This window comes from Vicia villosa, linkage group LG2, assembly GCF_029867415.1.
Source record: "Vicia villosa cultivar HV-30 ecotype Madison, WI linkage group LG2, Vvil1.0, whole genome shotgun sequence".
NCBI classification, from domain to species: Eukaryota; Viridiplantae; Streptophyta; class Magnoliopsida; order Fabales; family Fabaceae; genus Vicia; species Vicia villosa.
Genome location: NC_081181.1, coordinates 224317855 through 224325387, shown reverse-complemented (window position 1 = coordinate 224325387; position 7533 = coordinate 224317855).

The window sequence follows — 7533 nt, the reverse complement described above, 5'->3', positions numbered from 1 at the left end:
TAACTTCATTAAAAAATAAATATCGTAATAATGCACAACATTTGGTTGGAATGTAGTGCCTTCGAAAAAACAATGTTTTGTGGAGACGCAATGCCTCATGTGAATTTTTTTTAAATTGTATTGTGTTTTTTCCAATGCCTATAAAAGACATTTCTCATCCCATTTTGGATATGAGTGTTATTTTGATGTTTTCTAGAGAAAAATTTAGAGAGACCGAAAAATCTGGAAGATCATCGAGGATAAGATTAAGAAACACTTCTAAATATTTTAAATTTGTGTAAAAAAACATATTGAGATGGGGAAAGATTGAGAAACATTTTGGTAGAAGATAGGAGATGTTCTTAAGAATTTAAAAGGTTATTTTCTAGTAAATCGTCTTGTAAAATATTTGGTAAAAACTCTTGAAGTATAGTAGATTAAAGATTTCTCTCTCCCTAAAGTTGATCAGTTTTATCGAACTAGGTAACTAAATTTTATGTGTAATCGTCTTTTATTTTTTTCTTGTGATATTTTTACATTGTTTGACATATTAAGTTTTGCTTGAGGTAATTTTTTGTTGTTGTCAATGCTCTTTAATCCACACATCAATATTGTTGGTCTATTTAATCTCTGAATCATTTCAATTTCCCAACAAGTGGCACCCAACATGAGGGGAAAGCGACTAAGTTTACAAGTGAACCATGGGTTCTAAATGGAATATCGAGGGATTTTCTAGAGGGATTGTTTTAGATTGTGAAAAATAAATATGCAAGCAAGCTTAATTTAACAAAAACGTGTATAAGCATTGAAAGATGAAGCATGATGTCTATAGGCCTAACACAAGAATGGTAAATTGAGATGATGGATAAGGTCACAAATGTCATTATATTGTGCCTCAAATATAAAGTCATAAGTAAACTCACAAGGGATAAGATCTTAGGCAATATGTGGATCAAGATTGAATCATTGTATATGACCAAATTCTTTGCTCCATTTGAAATTAAAATTCTCATAGGTTTTGTTTGAAACAACCACTTTACTTATTTTGAATGGTGGAGAAAAAATCCGTTGTGGAGAAATTGACAAAATTTATCAAGGTCAAACTGGCTTGATGATGAGAGCAAGGTTCTTTTCTTATTGAGCTTATTACCTAGGTCTTTTGAGAATTTCAAGGATGCCATTCATTATGATTAGAGCGACAATATCACTTATCACTTTTGAAAGGGTCAAATTGGCTATAGAACTAAGAAGTTAACCAAGATAAAAGAGTTGAAGGTTGGCGATAATGGTGACGCTTGAGTGTTTCTATTGGAGTGGGTGAGTAAAGGAAACCAAAAGAGAGAGAACTCCAAGTCAAAGTCAAAGTCAAAGGGTTTTGATAAGTCAAAGTGAAAATGCTTCACTTGTCATAAAACCAATTGCTTCAAGAACGATTGTTACGAGAGGGGCTAATTTTGTTCACATTGTGGTTGTATAGGATGAGGATGGTTATGAGAGTGTTGGTGCACTAGTGTTGAGTTGTTTAAACGTATAAAAGAGTTAGTTTATGGACTTGGGATGATCTTATCACATGTGCCTTAGACAAGAATACTTTAAGACTTTAGAGCTGAATAAATTGGATTTATCCGACTCAGTAACATTAACCCATGCAAATTTCATGGTAATTGTACGGTTAGGCTTAAAATGTTCGATAAATGTTAGTTTCTTCAATTTAATGTGAGTTATGTTCCCGGACTTAAAATAACTTTTATGTTTATAAGCATGTTTAGTAATTTAGTCTATTGTACTAAAATTGAATATTGAGTGTTGAGAATTTTGCATGGTCTACTGATTATGACTAAAGGATATAAAATGAGTGGGTTGTGTGTTTATATGGTTCCAATGTCATTGGTCACACATCATTAGCTAGTTAATACGTTCATTAAAAAAAATAAGATATGAAGTTAGAGATTATGACATGATAGTGAAAAAGGTTTGGTTGATCTAGCTAAACAAGGTTTTCTAGAAATTGAGAAATTGAACATATTAGAATTTTGTGATAATTTCATACTAGGAAAACAAAACAAAGTAAAATCAGAGAATGTCGTGCATAATCATAATAAACTGTTTGAGTATGTTCATTCGGATCTAAGGAGTCTGGCAAGGGTGACAACTCATGGAGGTGGTTTATATCCCCTCATTATTATCATTATTTTTTTACAAGAGTATGGGTCTATATTTTGAAAATAAAAGGGACACTTTTGAAAATTTAAAATAATGGTCTATATGATCTTATAGGAAATCATTTAGGAACTAAACTAGATGTCTTGAGAACTGACAATGTCTTGTAGTTTGTTTTAGAAAAGTTTAATGTGTTTTGCATAGAACAAGGTATAAAAAGGCACGTAATTGTGTTGAACATTTGGCTTCAAACATAAGAAGGGAAAAAATCATGATTAATTAAAAAAAATATTTCTTATAAAATATTTATGCTGGTTCAACTGAGATAAAGTTATGGAAAAGAAGAAGGAGAAGAAAATAAATGTAAATGACATAGACTAAAGAGATAAGGTTAGAGAGATTGCACTAAAATTTATACATGTTCGGCCTATCATTTGACCTATTTATGTTCCTAAAAATATCTTCTTGAGTGTTCTGTTAATAAAATTTCTTGAGCTTTAATGGATATGTCCATGAACCTTCTTCTAACAAATTAGAGATTTTGCACAGGTTGATCCTCCAAACCAAACAGAGCTTTTAATAGGTTGAGTTCACGAACTAAATAGATATTTTAATTAGCTAATCTTAAAAACTTAATATATATTTCACCAGAACAATCTCAAGAACCAAATAGATATTTTATCAGGACAATCTCAAGAACCAAATAAGAAAATCAACCAAGAAAATTGTACTCTTGTTGAAGAAAAATGAAGCACATATACCAATATAACCAAACTCTCGCAACTCTTTTTCACTCATAAAGCACTTAGCAACTGTAGATAAACAATAGAAATAAAAGTAGAAAATGATAAAAGAAGAGATTCAACACGAATTCTTGTGTGTTTTAGAATGAGGAGAAATCCTTATATTTATAGAAGAAAATATGTCTCAAAAAGGAAAATAATCCATAGGCTCTTTAACGTTTCTAATTGATTAAGTCCTAAGGTTAATATATTAGATATGCTAATTATGGAAGGTGTAATTGCTAAAAAGTACAATACCTGACAACTCCTAGTGATTAAGGGTTGTCAGAGGTTTTTAAGTAAGTTGTGGGGTTGAAAGCTAGCTTACATAGGGGGTGAGAAACTCTGTATATTTGGTTTTCCCTGTGAGAATGAGAGTCCTTCTCAACTCTATCATTGAGATAATTATAGTAGTCTTGGGCTTAGATCCCAAGTCATTTAGGAATAATAACTTCCATTAAGAAGATGTAGGAGTGGACAATTAATGCACACTATTTTCAAGAACGAGGTTAAATGACCCCTTTATTTTTTCTTATGGAATGGGGACATGTCACTTACCCACTTTCCCATATTGGGAGACCATTCCAAAGGAAATAGAAACACTCACTAGAAAGGGTAGCATATATTAAACAACCACTTAAACTAGAAAAAGGCGACTAGAGAGGCGTTATGGATTTAAATCAGACCTTAGCCTCCACCTCTCCCCTTATGGAACCTTTTTAGGATATACTGATACATAGTCCATCAAGCACAAGGGCTTTTTAAGAGAGAAGTTTTTTGGCTATTCTTGATTTATTGGACACCCCCAAATGAACTTTAAATGAATTACACTAACATATCCCACAATGGGTTTTGTCATACCCCAAAATTTTCCCATCATATTTATTCATATTTCAGTCCATCTGACTTTCAAATGCTCAAAGATACACAAGAAGGAAGCATGCAATCTCTCTCCTAAACAACAGCCTCTAAACTAGGGTTTTGTATTTCTCAAAGTAAAATCAAGTTCTAAGACGTCAAATGGATCCCATGGCGTCTCATATGCTTCAAAGGGTCCTCATGCAAATTTTCAAGCTCTGATTCATAGGATTGCTCAGTCTACTGCTCAAATGATCAATAGGCGACTGGTTTGACCTAAAAGTCAACTGTGGTCAAAATACAGTTAAAATTCCTGATTTTTGGTCAACATTCTCATTTTGAAGTATCATTCATCATTTGATCAAGGATTGATCATGATTCATCAAGGAAAGATAAAAAATCCACAAGAGTACAAAGTTGCTAAATTAGGGTTCATAGGAGAAAGTCAACAGAACTTTGACCAGCCATAACTTCTACATGGAACATCAGAAATTTCGCGTCCAACGCTCATTTTGAAGGAAATTGAATTCTATACAATTTTGTCTCTCACAAGCCAAGTCCAAAAATGCTTCATTTGAGAGATATGGATCAAAAGATTATAGGTCCTTTTGGAAAGTCAACCAAAAGCAGTTTTTTGTCAAGGCCAATATAATCAAGATAAAATCCTCAAATGGAAAAAAGCTTCCAAAGTAGCTTATAGAGGACATCTTGAGGTTTCCAAAAAGTCTTAGAACTCCTCCATACCCTAAAAATTGAGTGAGATATACCTTGTCAAAGTTGGACAATTTTGAGAAGAAAGATGTGAAATAAAAGGCCTCAAAATGGATTTCCTTGCAAATGGGCCCAAGTTTTTAAGATCCAATCTTGTTACTCAAGTTATCAAAAAGTTCCAAGTCCAAAGCCATGAATTATTGATTAATATTTTATTTTTTATTGAATTTAATTCATTAAAAGAGTAATATAAAATCAAATAATGAGGAAAATATTCAAAGAGATTTGATTTGTTTTGGTTCTAATCAATTTCAATCATCAAGTAACTCCATAATTGATTCAAAATTCGTGTAAGGAAAGATTGGTACAAGATTTATACAAAAAAATCCAAAATTGGAAGGATATTCAATCAAGTTCCAATCAATCTTCAATACCAAGATTCAAGGAGATTTGGCAAAGTTTTTTTGACCTAAATGATGCTATTATATAAACACAATCACCCCAAGCCTTAGGGACGAATTTTTGGTGGCTCTGGACCCCTATTCAAACTCGTGGAAACTCAGAAAAAAGGAGATACGAATTTGCCATTGCAGTCCAATTCAAGGGGTTTTGAAGATCAATCAAGCATCCTGGAAGCATTCTGAAGCTTTCCCAATCGTTCCCAGGCATAGCAACATTCGAAATCACATTCAAAAAGCCACGGTTTGCTTCACTATATCCAAAACTCGTTCTCATAAATTCACGCCTCATCAATGGATTTTGATTGCATATTCTTGTTAGTTATGATGCTTGAAGCGTGTTTGATTGTTTTAATTTAAGTTTCGGTTCATATATGGCCATTCACCATTATTAGGGTTTTGAAGCTCTAATTTGGGGAAATCAGGTTAGAGCCAAAATTGGACGAAACCAATAGCGCAGTTGAATTCAGGGGTCGGTTTCGCATTGATCTATGGTTTTATCTTGAAATTATGCGTAGTATTTTTTGGTTTTGATTCACACAGGTCTACTGCTACATGAGGGAACCATGGGCAAAAGTTTCAGTCTTCACGAAGAAGACGATGGTCCCTGGGCGCGAGAGTTTTTTTGTTTAAATTTTCTTAATCTGTTTTTCATTATATTGCATTCAGTTTGTGGTTATATCAACTAACCAGTGCAGCTCAAATGGCAAAAGGACATCACTTGCAAGGCCAAGGACCTGATTTCGAGTCCCTCTAGCCACACTAATTTTTATCATATGGTCTACTTGTCAATCCAGTGTTGCTACCTCACATACGGCTGCAATACACCCTCACAGCCAAGCCCCATGATTCCACCAATCCAGATCCAATGCTCCCAAGGGTGCTTCCTCACCATAGACCTTTAGAAGCAAACCACACACGATCCAAGCTAAGTTATTTATTAAGTTCCTTTTATTTTAATTGCATAAACCTTTTTTTTATTTTGTTATAATATTTTTTTCTTATTTAATTTACAAATTAGTATTGATATATTTGTTCTATAATAATCATTTACATTTAATCGAAAACATACTTTTATCGATTTAAATAATTAGGTTAACAACCAATAATTAATTAACTTAGGTTTTTTTATTATATTAACCATGGTTAACTTGTGCCCTAATCAGGGTTGCGAGGTTTGTTATTAGATCAGTTAATGCACTAACGTTTCTTTTCTTCGCGCCTAATCTTCAGGGTTAACCAAGATCCTTCAGCCACGCGCCATACCAGATTGAAAAGCTAAGTCTCTGATTTTTTATTTAATTTCAAATCATTTATTTTTCTTTTTATTTTGGCCTTCTGAATTAAAATAGGGTTTGCTTCAATCACCAATGAATTTGTAATGCACTCACCCTTTTTTCCTTCATTAATTTTCAGGGTTGGCCAACCGATTAAAGCTCAAACCTTCGGTAACCCTAAACTTATTCTCATTTAATTTCTAACCCTGATATTATTACTTGTGGTTAACCTATTAATTTGCTGGTTTATCTTATAAATTTCTTTTCCCCCTCCCCATGATGATATATTTCGTAACTGCTCCTGGTTTGTATTGTTTGGCCTTGAAGGCACTTAAACTGTGATGCTATTGCATTATTATTGATTATAACTGCGTGGTTAGTAATTCTAGGGAGTGTAACTCTGAACAGAATTAGAATAACTAATTTACAAGATAACATATCTGAATTGATCACGTGATTGTGCACCCACACACCTTTTATGGTAACCCCTCTTGTTGCTTGTTGCCTTTTCATTACAGAATAGTCAAGTCCCTCGGATTCCGAGGATGCCTCACCAAATGTTGCCCTCAGTTCATTCTCATCACAAAAGATCATAAGTCCCTTCGATGTTGCCTTCGGTTGTATGATCTCGTCCCTCGAGGTTGCCTACGATATGATGATAATAGTCCCTTTCGATCGCTGAGGCGTCCTCTTTGGTTGCCTAAAAATGACCGTTCTATCTTTCCCTTAGACTACCAACCCTCTTTATGGAAGGGTAATTTCGACGACCCTTCAACCTCCAATAAAAGGACTTCCTACCCTCTTATGGTATGGATAGCCCTGAAAGGCTAAAAGAACTCTTTTACTTTAATGGTAATTATGTAACCCCCGTATAATTTTAATATTAATTTAATTGGAACATTGAATTAATAATTAGAATTATTAAGAATTTTGTGGAAAATAATGGAAATAATGGTTTATGGCATTTGGGCCATATGAGGGAATAGTAAAAGAAGGGGGAGTGATTTTGTAATCCTTTTTACTAAATTATTATTATTTTTCATAAAACAATTGGGATCGGGAAGGAAGAAAGAACGTGAAAGAACAGAGGTTTGGAACGAAGAACGTGAAGGAGAACTGTAGAGGGAGAGATCAAGGATCAAGAACAATTGTCTAAGGTAAGGGGAGACTCTCCATTTAATCTCTATTATCGTATTATAGGTAATAGTATAGATTGGTAATATTGTTTTGATCAATGGTTTCCATGTTCTATGTTGTGTTCATCTTTTAGACTGATAAATCCCTAATAACTGAGTAGATCTAGAGTAT